Source organism: Salvelinus namaycush, chromosome 10 (genome assembly GCF_016432855.1).
Source record: "Salvelinus namaycush isolate Seneca chromosome 10, SaNama_1.0, whole genome shotgun sequence".
NCBI classification, from domain to species: domain Eukaryota; kingdom Metazoa; phylum Chordata; class Actinopteri; order Salmoniformes; family Salmonidae; genus Salvelinus; species Salvelinus namaycush.
Window position 1 is genome coordinate 8,607,027 of NC_052316.1, and position 15,123 is coordinate 8,622,149.

Genomic DNA, 15,123 nt, shown 5'->3' on the forward strand with positions numbered 1-15,123 from the left:
GATAGAGTTCAGTGTGTCAAATCGGAGGGCCTGTCTCTATGGGGGTGCCACAGGTTTCAATTCTCGGGCCGACTCGTTTCTCTGTATATATCACTCTTGCTGCTGGTGATTCTTTAATCCACCTCTATGCAGACGACACCATTCTGTATACATCTGGCCCTTCTTTGGACACTGTGTTAACAAACCTCCAAACGAGCTTCAATGCCATACAACACTCCTTCCGTGGCCTCCAACTGCACTTAAATGCTAGTAAAACTAAATGCATGCTCTTCAACCGATCGCTGCCCACACCCGCCCGCCCGCCTAGCATCACTTCTCTGGACGGTTCTGACTTAGAATATGTGGACAACTATAAATACCTAGGTGTCTGGCTAGACTGTAAACTCTCCTTCCAGACTCATATCAAGCATCTCCAATCCAAAATTAAATCTAGAATCGGCTTCCTATTTTGCAACAAAGCCTCCTTCACTCATGCTGCCAAACATACCTTCGTAAAACTGACTATCCTGCCGATCCTTGACTTCGGCGATGTCATTTACAAAATAGCCTCCAACACTCTAACACTGCACGCACTCCAGCAGGTATATTTCACTGGTCATCCCCAAAGCCAACACCTCCTTTGGCCGCCTTTCCTTCCAGTTCTCTGCTGCCAATGACTGGAACGAATTGCAAAAATCACTGAAGTTGAAGACTTATACATGTATCTCCCTCACTAACTTCAAGCATTGGCTGTCAGAGCAGCTTACAGATCGCTGCAGCTGTACACAGCCCATCTGTAAATAGCCCATCCAACCAACTACCTACCTCATTTCCATATTTGTTTTCTGGGTTTTTTCTGCTCTTTTGCACACCAGTATTTCTACTTGCACATCCTCATCTGCACATCTATCACTCCAGTGTTAATTGCTAAATTGTAATTACTTCGCCACTATGGCCTATTTATTGCCTTACCTCCTTACTTCATTAGCACACACTCAATACAGCTTTTCTATGGTGTTATTGACTGTACGTTTGTTTATTCCATGTGTAACTCTGTGTTGTTGTTTTTGTCGCACTGCTTTGCTTTATCTTGGCCAGGTCGCAGTTGTAAATGAGAACTTGTTCTCAACTGGCCTACCTGGTTAAATAAAGGTGAAATAAAAAAATAATAATAAAAAAATCACGTAATCAATTAAACATTAGGTAATCGATTTGATAAAATAGCCTGTCATCTCATTTAATCATAGTCAGAGACATAACACATCTTAGGGCTAAATTCATCTTTAGAACCTAGAGCATCGTTAAATCTCCAAGATGTTTACCAAAACCATCGTTATTAACGTTGCACTTGAAAACTATCTTAATCCAACACCTGCCTCAGACCGCCTATAGAACAGCTAAGTGCGGTGTTAATTTTATCTACGGAATATCTCCACTAAACCTAGAACCACATGGTTTATCCATCTCTCTGTGACCGCCGTAACTTCAGATCAAAGTTGACTACAAGTACAAAGTTGCCAATGTCTTTGCAATTGATACAAACAAGAAATGTATAAAAACAATATGCTTCAAATGAAAACTGAGATGACTGCATTGAAACATAGATACATGTTGAAATACATTTCATGTTCAATAAATTGAGTTCTATTTTTCTACTTAGGCTACTGTTTATAATTTGTCTCAAATTAGCCCCAAATGTAGCCTCAAATGTGGGCAATGATGTGCCAAATCTGTGATTTTGTGAATTTCTTTGAGTACGCATTACAATAAGCCGCCTCACTGTTTGCTACCGAGGTGGTAATCATTGGTGCAAAAAGTACCCAAATGTGATACTTGAGTAAAAGTAAAGATACCTTAATAGAAAATGACTCAAGTAAAAGTGAGTCACCTAGTAAAATACTACTAAAAAGTCAAAAAGTATTTGGTTTTAAATATACTGAAGTATCAAAAGTAAATGTAATTGCTTAAATAGACTTAAGTATCAAAAGTAAAGGTATAAATAATTTCAAATTCCTTATATTAAGCAAACCAGACAATTTTCTTGTTTTTTAAATAGATAGCCAGGGGCGCACACATATTTTACAAACAAGGCATTTGTGTTTAATGAGTCTGTCACATCAGAGGCAGTAGGGATGACCAGGGATTTTCTCTTTAAGTGTGTGAATTTGACAATTTTCCTGTCCTGCTACAGTAAGCATTCAAAATGTAACAAGTACTTTTGGGTGTCAGGAAAAATGTATGGAGTAAAAAAGTACATTATTATCTTTAGGAATGTAATGAAGTAAAAGTAAAATAAATAAATGGTAAAGTAGAGATAAACTAAAAAAATACTTAAGTAGTACTTTAAAGTATTTTTACTTAAGCTCTTTACACCACTGGTGGTAATACAGTATCTCTCTAGGAGCTGAATTGAGAAAGAAAGGCAGCTCTGTTCTCAGATAATATTTCTCAATTCAAATCTTACCTTAACATTATAATTATTTCACAATACTGACTACGGATCAGCTCTTAGAGATAGGCTATTACCACCTAGTCTGCGAATATTGAGGCAGCTTACTCTAATGCGCATCCAATACAAATGCACTAAATCACCAGTTGAAATGTTTCCAAGGGTAAACACTACAACCACTACATTTTTATTACACACTTGGTTTTTGCTATATTTTTTATATATAGGTGTGACGTCATTACGTCCAGCTGTTTTTATCGACACAAGATAGTTAAATGGAAACGCACCCTATTCTGCTAACGGTGGAACAGGCTAAATCTGATAATAACACAACAACAACTTGATGGCAGTAGCCAACTACTGTAGCTAACTAGCCAACTAACTTCTGTAACTAGCCAGTAAGCTAGCTAGCAAAGCTAAAGGGATTGCAAACAGGTTAACATAACTCTAGCCAAACAACAACAACAAAAACATTTTGAAAATAAGCTAGCTGGCTAGCATTTATAAAACCATAAAACACGTTCCTCACACGCTAGGAACGTATTTCCTCCAACATTTAATGAAAAAAATTGCCTCTTGCTCCCAAAACACACATTTTCTGGAGACTTGTGGGCGGAGTGCTGCTGACATTGCATCACACTGTATGCGCTTTTGGTAGCCTGATTGCATCCAGACCAAAGGTGACCCGTCATTCATGGTTCACCTGTTTTGAGCCACACCTTTTAACCTCTTAAACTAGGGGGCAGTATTTTCACGTCCGGATGAAAAGCGTGCACAAAGTAAACTGCTTGTTACTCAGGCCCAGAAGCTAGAATATGCATATAATTAGTAGATTTGGATAGAAAACACTCTAAAGTTTCTAAAACTGTTAAAATAATGTTTCTACGAACTGTAATGGAACTTTTTTGACTTTTCGTCTGGACTTAGTTTCCGCATTTTGTGCATTTGGATTAGTGAACTAAACGCGCGAACAAAAAGGAGGTTTTCGGGACATAAAGATGAACTTTATCGAACAAAATGAACATTTATTGTGGAACTGGGATTCCTGGGAGTGCATTCCGATGAAGATCATCAAAGGTAAGTGAATATTTATAACGCTATTTCTGACTTTTGTTGACCTAGGCGGGTATCTGTATGGCTTGTTTTGGTGGCTGAGTGCTGTACTCAGATTATCGCATGGTGTGCTTTCGCCGTAAAGCTTTTTTGAAATCTGACACAGCGGTTGCATTAAGGAAGAGGTTATCTTTAATCCTATGTGTAACACTTGTATCGTTCATCAAAGTTTATGATGAGTATTTCTGTAAATTGATGTGGCTCTCTGCAAATTCACCGGATGTTTTGGAGGCTAAACATTACTGAACATAACGCGCAAATGTAAACTGAGATTTTTGGATATAAATATTAACTTTATCGAACAAAACATACATGTATTGTGTAACATGAAGTCCTATGAGTGCCACCTGATGAAGATCATCAAAGGTTAGTGAATAATTTTATCTCTATTTCTGCTTTTTGTGACTACTCTCTTTGGCTGGAAAATGGCTATGTTTTTTGTGACTAGGCGCTAACCTAACATAATCGCATGGTATGCTTTCGCCGTAAAGCCTTTTTGAAATCGGACACTGTGATTGGATTAACAAGAAGTTTATCTTTAAAATGGTGTATAAGACTTGTATGTTTCAGGAATTTTAATTTGGAGATTTCTGTTGTTTGAATTTGGCACCCTGCAATTTCACTGGCTGTTGTCAAATCGATCCCGTTAACGGGATTTGAGCCATATGAAGTTTTAAGCTTAAAAAAAGTTTTGCATGTTATTTTGGCATTAATACATGTCACATATCAGTAAGCAAACCATGTCAAAAATAAATGAAAAATCATTGCTCTGAGCCTAGCTCAGTACTTTCTGTGGTGGTGGGGCAGTCAGCGGAAAATATGGAGCATAGGGGTTGGTAATGTTCTCAAGTTGAACCGGGATTGGCTCAGTGTTCTGTCACTCATGGGGACACTACATCACCGCCAAATCCAAGGGTAGAGCTCGATAATTTGCGCCTCTTGTGTGCTGCCATAGAGTTACATTAGAAGTGCCAATCCAAGAAGGCTCAAGGTCATTGGCCACAGATAGAATTATGTCAAATCACGTTATATCTACAGCAGCTTTGATTGGACTGAACATGTCAACATCATACTTTCAAAATCTTAGCAGCAGTCATCATCATGAATCAAGTAGACAATCTAATGGACAATCCTTTTTAATCCTTGTCATATGAAGAAAAAGAATGACGAGAAATTATAGGTAACATGTATCGGTGCTCATCGGCCATTGGACATAAACATTACACAACAAGTTGGAAATCGCGAATTCAACAATCAGTGGTTTGGAAGGAATCACTGAAAGCATTGCAAAGCAATCACTAGCCTGCTATTCAGTGGAGTAAGTGTGTGGTCCAAGTCTGGGTTTAAGGGTCTCTTCTCCAAGCTTAAAGAGATAAACATTCAACATTGGCCATGCTGTCTGTCCAGCATGACTTCTGCCACGCTCAAAATAACTGGAAACTCAAAACTGGGAAATCTGACTTCAGTGAGTTCAAGACAACTGGGAACTCTGGAAAAAACAACCTCTGACTGGGAAAATAGATATTGAAATTATAAGTCAGGAAATCGGGCCTCTTTCTAGAGCTCTGACCTGAAGATCACTTGAGTCATCATGATTCGACCATGTTTTTTTCCGAGTCCCAGTTGTCTTGAAAGCACCATAAATCCAGAGAATGTCAGACTTTGATGTTTGATGACAAAGTTTTCCCATGAAGGATCGCCACCCCACCTTCCTGTTCAAGTGAGAACAGCACAACAATGTGAGTCCAATTATGTCTTGTATGAAGCTGCATAAATGATGTAATATGCCAGGGAAATATGTATACTGTAGCTAAGAAAGTCATACTAATTGTATGTTGTGTAGTAAGCTGTTTGTAGCCCATGTGCCTCACCCTAATAATTTGGTCCCTTTTCCCTTCTTAATTTCGCCTACTGTTCTGACTTGGTGGTGCACATGTAGCTTATAGCCTGTTTTAGAGAAATGTAATCATTGAATATTGTAAGAGCTTCCATTGTCTGGTTATATGCTCTCTTTATTTATCCTACGGTTCTGACTTGGTGTACAGGGAGAATATTGCAAAACGGCCCATATTTAGAATTCTGACGCTGTACATCTCAAAAGTGCTCAACAAATTGATATATTGACTACGTCCATCCTAGCTCGCTCATTAATGCCTTAATCGACATTGCGGATTGCCTCTTATCCGCTCGTCGTCCCCTTATCCCATAGTTTCAATTGCCATTAGAAGCCACATTTCTTTAAGCAAGTCAGCCATATCAGCTGTTTTTTTAAGGCAGTAAATGAGGATGAATGAACTGTTTCACTGCCGACAAGGCTTCGCTGATAGCCAGGTGTAAGGTGTTGGGACTGCTGTTGGGACTCTGCTGTTGGAACAGCTTTATGTAAGCCCTAAAAGTCTTTGGGCACCATTTGTCACAGTTATAGTGCAATTCATCTATTGTTTATTGTTGTGTTGTGTAGTGGCTTTGCTGGCATGCATCAAAAACATATATATATTTTTGCCCCACCAAGATTTACAAGCCAAAATTGCCACTGATCCAGACTGAAGAGAAATCTGCACATAATGTGTCCCTAATCACCTGAAGTGGTCAGCCAGATCTGAACCCAATCCAAGCACAATGCAACTTTTGTTTGTCTAGATCTGTAGTTTTTATGCTTTCTTCGTATTGTGATATCAGGTCAATGTCCCATGTAAGTGTCAAGTGTAGACACAGCCGTAGAACAGCTAAGTGCCCTCCCGAGTCACTTTATACACAGAAGATCTCTACTAAACATAGAATCACATGGTTTAGCTCAGGGGAAAGGCAACCCTGTTCATTGGCTGCAGTCCAAACACATTCGTTTTATCCCCCCAGCCCTTGCGCTAGCCACTTTCCCTCTGGAATCCCCGTCAAAGTCCAATTCATAAATTCATAGTGCTACGGAGCGAGTGAAGAACTTTGATCCACAATTCAATGCAAACTCTAGTCACATGTCAATCTCCGGTGGCCGCGAAGTGTAAAATTTAACCAACACTGATGCATTTTCAGCATGTCTGACAAAATTATGATTCTAGCTTGCTAAAATATATATATACTCTAGATACCATTGATTTTATCTTGAGTAAATTGGCTTAATCTTGTAGTGAAGAGCCTAAAACGTAGCTAGATTCATAAACATATTTTTGGAATTCTGAAATGTATTGGAATAAATGACCAAACTATTAAACTAGCTTGCCAGCTGGCCAGCTATGGGTAGCTAGCTACCTGGCAGGAGTGCTAGCTAGCTATGTTAGCTTGCTAGGTGCATTAATAGATTTAGGTGGGTTGCTATTAAGCTCAACTTCAAGATTTCCACAAAGGACTTGTGTCACGTTCTGACCTTAGTTCTTTTGTATTTTCTTTGTTTTAGTATGGTCAGGGCGTGAGTTGGGTGGGTAATCTATGTTTGTGTTTCTATGTTGGGTTTTTCGTTTGGCCTGATATGGTTCTCAATCAGAGGCAGGTGTTAGTCATTGTCTCTGATTGGGAACCATATTTAGGGAGCCTGTTTTCTGTTGTGTTTTGTGGGTGGTTGTCTTCCGTGTCTGTGTGTTCCACACGGAACTGTTTCGGTTTTAGTTCGTTCACTTTATTGTTTTGTATTTCAGTGTTCAGGTTTGTTCCATTAAATATTCATCATGAACACTTACCACGCTGCGCTTTGGTCCTCCTCTCTTTCTCCCAACGAAGATCGTTACAGAACCACCCACCACAATCGGACCAAGCAGCGTGGTAACGGGCAGCAGCAGCAGCAGCAGCGGCCGAAATCTGGAGAGGAATGGACATGGGAGGATATTCTAGACGGCAAGAGATGTTACACATGGGAGGAGTTTCTGGCTGGAAGGGATCGCCTTCCATGGGAACAGGTGGAGGCAGCCAGGAGAACGGAGGTAATAGGAAAAGGGAACAGGCGTTTCGAAAGAACACGGCTGGCTAGGAAGCCCGAGAGGCAGCCCCAAAAATGTATTGGGGGGGCACACGGGGAGTGTAGCTAAGTCAGGTAGGGAGACCTGAGCCAACTCCCCGTGCTTACCGTGGAGAGAGATGGTCCGGGCAGGCACCGTGTTATGCGGAGATACGCACGGTGTCTCCAGTACGTGTGCATAGCCCGGTGCGGTACATAGCAGCGCCTCGTACCGGCCGGGCTAGAGTGGGCATCGAGCCAGGTGCCATGAAGCCGGCTCTACGCATCTGGTCTCCAGTGCGTCTCCTCGGGCCGGTGTACATGGCACCAGCCCTACGCATGGTGTCCCCGGTTCACCAGCACAGCCCAGTGCGGGCTATTCCACCTCGCCGCACTGGCCTGGCTACGGGGAGCATTCAGCCAGGTAGGGTTGGGCAAGCTCGGTGCTCGAGACCAGTAGTGCGCCTCCACGGTCCGGTCTATCCGGAGCCTTCTCCATGCACCAGCCCTCCTGTGGCAGCCCCACGTACCAGCTCTCCTGTGGCAGCCCCTCGCACCAGCCCTCCGGTGCCGGCACCACGTACCAGGCCTCAAGTTCCAGCACCCCGCACTCGCCCTGAGGTGCGTGTTCCCAGCCCGGTACCACCAGTTCCAGCACCACGCACCAGGCCTACTGTGCGCCTCCCGGGTCCAGTATGCCCTGTTCCTGCTCCCCGCACTCGCCCAGAGATGTGTGTCCCCAGCCCGGTACCTCCAGTTCCCGGCACCACGCACCAGGCCTACTGTGCGCCTCGGCAGGCCTGAGTCTCCCTCCTGTCCAGTGCCGCCTGAGTCTCCCTCCTGTCCAGCGCCGCCTGAGTCTCCCTCCTGTCCAGCGCCGCCTGAGTCTCCCTCCTGTCCAGCGCCGCCTGAGTCTCCCTCCTGTCCAGCGCCACCTGAGTCTCCCTCCTGTCCAGCACCGCCTGAGTCTCCCTCCTGTCCAGCGCCGCCTGAGTCTCCCTCCTGTCCAGCGCCGCCTGAGTCTCCCTCCTGTCCAGCGCCGCCTGAGCCGTCTTCCTGTCCAGCGCCGCCTGAGCCGTCTTCTTGTCCAGCGCCGCCTGAGCCGTCTTCCTGTCCAGCGCCGCCTGAGCCGTCTTCCTGTCCAGCGCGGCCTGAGCCGTCTTCCTGTCCAGCGCCGCCTGAGCCGTCTTCCTGTCCAGCGCCGCCTGAGCCGTCTTCCTGTCCAGCGCCGCCTGAGCCGCCCGTCTGTCCTGAGCCGCCTGAGCCGCCCGTCTGTCCTAAGCCGCCAGAGCCGCCCGTCTGTCAGGAGCCGCCAGAGCCGTCCGTCAGTCAGGAGCCGCCAGAGCCGCCTGTCAGTCAGGAGCCGCCAGAGCCGCCTGTCAGTCAGGAGCCGCCAGAGCCGTCGTCAGTCAGGAGCCGCCAGAGCCGTCCGTCGGCCAGGAGCCGCCAGAGCCGTCCGTCGGCCAGGAGCCGCCAGAGCTGCCCTTCGGTCAGGAGCTGCCCTTCGGTCCGGAGCTGCCCTTCGGTCCGGAGCTGCCCCTCGGTCCGGAGCTGCCCCTCGGTCCGGAGCTGCCCCTCAGTCCGGAGCTGCCCCTCAGTCCAGAGGCACTCCTCAGTCCAGTGGGGCCCTTTAGTAGGGTTGCCAGTCCTAGGTCGGCGGCGAGAGTCGCCGCTCTAAAGATGCTACTGAAGCGGACCAAGACTATGGTGGAGTGGGGTCCACGTCCAGCGCCAGAGCCGCCATCGCGGACAGATCTCCACCCAGACCCTCCCCTATAGGTTCAGGTTTTGCGGCCGGAGTCCGCACCTTGGGGGGGGGGGGGTACTGTCACGTTCTGACCTTAGTTCTTTGTATTTTCTTTGTTTTAGTATGGTCAGGGCGTGAGTTGGGTGGGTTATCTATGTTTGTGTTTCTATGTTGGGTTTTTCGTTTGGCCTGATATGGTTCTCAATCAGAGGCAGGTGTTAGTCATTGTCTCTGATTGGGAACCATATTTAGGGAGCCTGTTTTCTGTTGTGTTTTGTGGGTGGTTGTCTTCCGTGTCTGTGTGTTCCACACGGAACTGTTTCGGTTTTAGTTTGTTCACTTTATTGTTTTGTATTTCAGTGTTCAGTTTTGTTCCATTAAATATTCATCATGGACACTTACCACGCTGCGCTTTGGTCCTCCTCTCTTTCTCCCAACGAAGATCGTTACAACTTGCCTCTCTGATCATCACTCTCCCTCGCTTGGGCAAGGGACATTTAAGGTACACTCGAATGTAACGATGTAAAACGTCGTTCCAGCTAGGTACCTCAACTGACCAACTGAGCAAATTGATCAGTTCAGTGATTGCCTGAATTCAACACACCTGGTCTTCCAGTTCAGTTCAACCAAAAACATGAAGTGCCTGCGGCACTCCAAGACCTGGGCTGCTTACCCATGGTTTAGCCTATCCATCTCTCTGTGACCACGATAACTACAGAACAAAGTTGACGACAAATAAAAAGTTGTCCGTGTCTTTGCAATTGATTCAAACAAGCAACATATACAAATACAAAGTTGCCAATGTCTTTGAAATTGATACAATTTGATATAAAAAAAAAGCTTCAAATGAAAACCCGAGAGGATTGCATTAAAATATAAACAGTAGGCCTAAGCTATTAGCCTATTCAGTGGCGATTTTTAGCATGTAAATCTTGGTGTGGCTAAAAAAAGAAAAGTGGGTTGCATGCCAGCAAAGCCACTACACAACACAACACTAAACAATACATTAATTGCACTAAAACGATGACAAAAAGTGCCCACAAACTGTTAGGGCCTACATAAAGCTGTCACAACAGCAGAGTTCCAACAGCAGTCCCAAAACCTTGCAACTGCTACCCCTGGCTTTCAGCGGAGCCTTGTCGGGCAGCGAAACTGTTCATTCAACCTCATTTACTGCCTTTAAAAAAAACATAGCTGATATGGCTGACTTGCTTAAACAAATGTGGTTGGTGCTGACAATTGAAATGTACAAACTATGGCATATGGGGACGACAAGTGGATAAGAGGAAATCCTTAATTTCGATTAAAACATTAATGAGCGAGTGGAAGTAGTTAATATAACTATTTGTTCAGCACTTTGAAATGTACAGTGACAGAATTTAGAACATGGGCCGTTCTTACAGTTTACTCCCTGTACAACAAGTCAGAACCGTAGGATAAATAAAGGGGGCATATAAACAAACAATGAAAGCTCTTACAATATTCAATGATTACATTTCTCTAAAACAGGTTATAGGCTACATGTGCCCCACCAAGTTAGAACAGTAGGCGAACATAATAGGTGAAAATAGACCAAATTATTAGGGTGAGGCACATTGAACGCCGTTTGTGTCTTTGCGTGTCAAAAAAGATACATGTTATATACCACTATTTGACGCATTAAAATAAGCTTTTAATTTGACACGTCAAATAACACAATTCTAAAATAGAATGTTGTTTGTGCTGAATTTGCACGTGCAAGCCAAGCGTCACCACTACTATCAGTAGCACTGTCAAAGCTGTACAAAAAAAGTTTGCAATCAAGCACACACCGGCCACGAAAGATGTGTTTACAATACCGCGCTGGTGAAAATAGATCAAAATAGACCAGGCACATGGGCTACTAACAGCTTACTACACAACATACACTTAGTATTACTTTATTAGCTGCAGTATACATATCTCCCTTGCATATTACATCATTTATGCAGCGGCATACAAGACATTTTTGGACTCACCTTGTGAAGGTGGCGCAGCGGTCCTTTGTGGGCAAATTTTGTCCTCAAAGTCTGGCATTCCCTGGATTTAAAATACACAGCCACTCTATTAAATAGCAGGCTAGTGGTTGCTTTGCAATGCTTGCAGTTAGCCACTGAGTCCTCATTGTTGAATTTGTTATTTCCAACTTGTTGTGTAATCTTTATGTCCAATGGCCGATGAGCATCGATACGTTTTTATAATTTCTCTTCATTATTTCTCTTCATATGACAAGGATTAAAAATGATTTGCCAGTAGATTGTCAACTTGATTGATGATGATGACTGCTAGATAAGACTTTGAAAGTAAGATGTTGACATGATCAGTCCAATCAAAGCTACTGTACATATAACGTGATTTGACATAATTTTATCTGTGGCCAATGACCTTGAGCCTTCTTGGAAGGGAACTTGTAATATAACTCTAAGGCAGGACCCAAAGGGCTGACATTTTGGATGTCTACACTTACTAAGGACTTAAACTTGGCGATGACGTACTGTCCCCATGAGTGACAGAACACTGAGCCAATCACAGCGCAATGCTCTTATTTACACCACCCCCACAGAAAGCACTGAGCTAGGCTGAAACACCTGCATTCTGGAGCTGCCTCACTCAAGAAAACAAAAAAAGAGACCATGCTTGTATGCGACTTTATTAACTAAATTATATATATATATATTTTTTTTTAATTATTTACAAATTGATATGTGACACGTATTAATGCCAAAATAACATGCAAAACAGGCAAGCCCCCCCACCCCCCAAAAAAAAAAAATCTATATTTTTTATATATTTTTGGGGGGTTGAAAATGAGGGGCCATCAATATTGTGAAATAATTCCAATGTTAAGGAAATATTTTAATGGAGAAAGCTGATCTGAGAGCAGCGCTCTCTTTCTTTCCGTCCCATCACCATCGGCACGTGCTCCAACGACGGACCTAGCGACCGTTATCTCTGCGTGGCGTTTTGGGAAAAGCATGATACATCTTCAGCCGTTGTAGGAAAGAAGCATCGTTGAGATACTTGTAGGACTAAGTTCCATCGCTATCTGGAAACCGGTCCCAGACCTCGCCAGAGCTCACCCACGACAGTAAGGCAGTGATGGCAAGACAAAGCTGAAAAAAACGAAGTAAAATCAGTCCATAAGCATGTTGATAGAGGAGGCACTTCTACCCTCTCTCTTATCTCTCATGTTTTGTCTGGTCTGCATCATGCGATACATTTGGGGATTCACTCAGCCATGCAAATGCCTATAACTGTTAGAAGGAAAACCTCATGCCTGGTTCAAACCTTACCCAGGCAACACTTGAAATCAGTTAAATATCCTATTGATATTGATTTTGTAATGTGATATACAGTGATGTAACGCAGGTAAAGAAGTAAATGTTATTGGTTTGGTTCTGTGTTTAGATATCTGAGATGATTCTATTAGGCGCTCACAGCCATGTGAATTTTGGTGGTGCATGCCCAGGGGTGCAGGACGCACATTGCATTTGCCCCAGGTCACTATTTTCATGCCACCCCAAAAAGTGTTTGTCTGCTACAATGTGCCATGCTTGAGATGAGTCGTCTGATAGGAGAGTATTCATCTCCAGAAGGTGGAACAGGACGCATCTCGACGGAAGCACGCTAGGCCCTTTATCCACCACTGCAGCGGAACTTAGATGGAATGATAAGGCACATTGCTCATACCACTGCAGGTCTCCTTTCTCCTTGTGTAAGAGTGAATGCGTGCATGTGCGTGTGCGTGCGTGCGTGCGTGCGTGCGTGTGAGAGAGAGAGAGAGAGAGAGAGAGAGAGAGAGCGAGAGAGAGAGAGAGAGAGAAAAACACTGCATGTGTGTGTCTGCTTGCAAGGCAGATATTTACAGAATTCCTTTTCCTCACTCCCACCCCTTCCCCTCATCTCACGTGTCTTGTTATCATCATCACTGACAAATGCGGTCAATCCAGACAATTTGAGTTGAAAGAAAAATTGGTAGTGAGTCTTGTATGATAGTAACATTTAATGAATAGCCCCATATCATAAGATGAGTTGAGATGGATATGTTGATGATTTGCATGCTGATTTCGAAAGTATGGTAATAGTCATAAACCATGTTTTCCAATAGCCACCTCTCAGTAATGCAGAAACACTGTCCTCATCTGAGTGAGTATGCATTTTGAGCGCATATGAGCTGGCTCAATGGACTTCTATGGAGACAGTCAATTCAATTCAAGTGCAATGGAGAATTTCATTTTGCATGTGGTTTATTATCAAAACCTAAGAGACTCACCGATCAAAAAAACAATAAAGTGAACCGCCTAATCGTTAATTTAATCAATGAATGAATAATCGTTTTACGATTAAAATAAATACCTACGATCAATAAAAGGAATGTAAAATAACACCCTGAAAATAAACATGACATTCTAACCGACTTCAGCATGTTTCCAGCCTTGGGTGTGCCATAAAAGCGAGATAAGATGACAAATGAATTTCACTGAAGGTAATACAGTATATGACAATGAGGTAAAACGGATAGGTAAAACTTCCTAGTACCGGACATGTGCTATCATGTCAAGTCCTTGTCCTGGAATGGCAAGGAGTGGCATGATGGCACAACAGACAGGCTAGAACTCTCCTTCATCGGGACATCACAAATAAAAATATAGAGGTTGAGAGAGGTTGAGCAAAAATGAACTTGAGGGTGAATTGAGATGACAAATCTTCACAATCTGATGGTATATGTAGAATTTGATAGTAAAATGACCATTGACTATGGAAAATCACTCAACACTCTAGCAAGCTTCGTGTAGAATTACTATTTCAATATCTTGTGAGATTTTGTCATAAAGCATTTGTTATGAAACACGAGATACAGGCTGGAACTAAGTGACATTTTGTTGCATCTTTTTAGTCAAATAAATTAGGTAGTCTAATGAACATATTCAGATACTATACAACCAGCCTTTCATTACCAATTCATTTAAATAAATGTTGTATTGTCAAATGCCCATGCTATAAAATCAAATACGCACACGGCCTAGCCTGTCGTTTCATTGTTTATGCTCAAAATGTTCTGTGCAGTTTCATAAAAACGAATTTGAATCGAAAGTGATTTAATTCGAAATAACCACTTCGGCATACACTTGCATGCCTTTACATAGGCTATCAAATGCTCAAAAACAATGGCACCAATTAGAATACTCCATTGGGGTTAATTATATGCCATTGAATGGCATTTTCCTCCTCTTAGGCCTATACAGTAGGTCTATTTTTTTTTTTTTTTACGATAGTGAATATTTGACGCGCGGTAGGCGCGGCCAAAGCAGACAGGGAAATATGAATTATGTCCCTCCCTCAAGAAAACAAAACCTCCTGGGTTGGTATAGGCTAAATCTATAAGTAGGCTATTCTCGGAGTCGAAGGAGACAAAAGGAATAATCTTACCACAAATTTAACTACTCTTGAAAGGGATATTGACATTTGAAACTGTCAGGAAGTTGCTGTTGGGTTGTTTAGTGCACTACCGATAATTACAATTTAAATGCACTGGAAAAGTGAACAGAAATTAGAATGTTGCAATGTTGTTGATGAGAATGAAAACGTTTCCAACGATGGGGTAAGTTCTGTTTTTCTAGCCTAGGACTAACCTACTTAAAAAAGAAAAGGACGCGTCAAGGATTCTGCTTTCATCGGAACAAGAATTGTGCCTTCCTTTCACCGCAGCCTGCAAAGATATAGCTATAGGTGTATTGTAAAAAAGTGCGCAAAATGACAACAAAAGGGGTTGAAATAGAATTGCTTGAAATTACTTTGCCAATTATACCTGTCAATATTATATTGTCCGTCTTATATAGCGGCAGGTTCAGTGTTTTCACTTCCTAAATATTCAGCAATTAAGACTCAAGT

The 15,123-nt window shown here is 42.9% G+C and overlaps 1 protein-coding gene across 1 annotated transcript in view; it reads left to right on the forward strand.

Moving 5' to 3' along the window:
- Positions 1-15,123, forward strand: part of LOC120055147 (LIM/homeobox protein Lhx8-like) — a 51,600-nt gene that overhangs the window by 23,608 nt on the left and 12,869 nt on the right. The gene's annotated exons all lie outside the window — the stretch shown is intronic.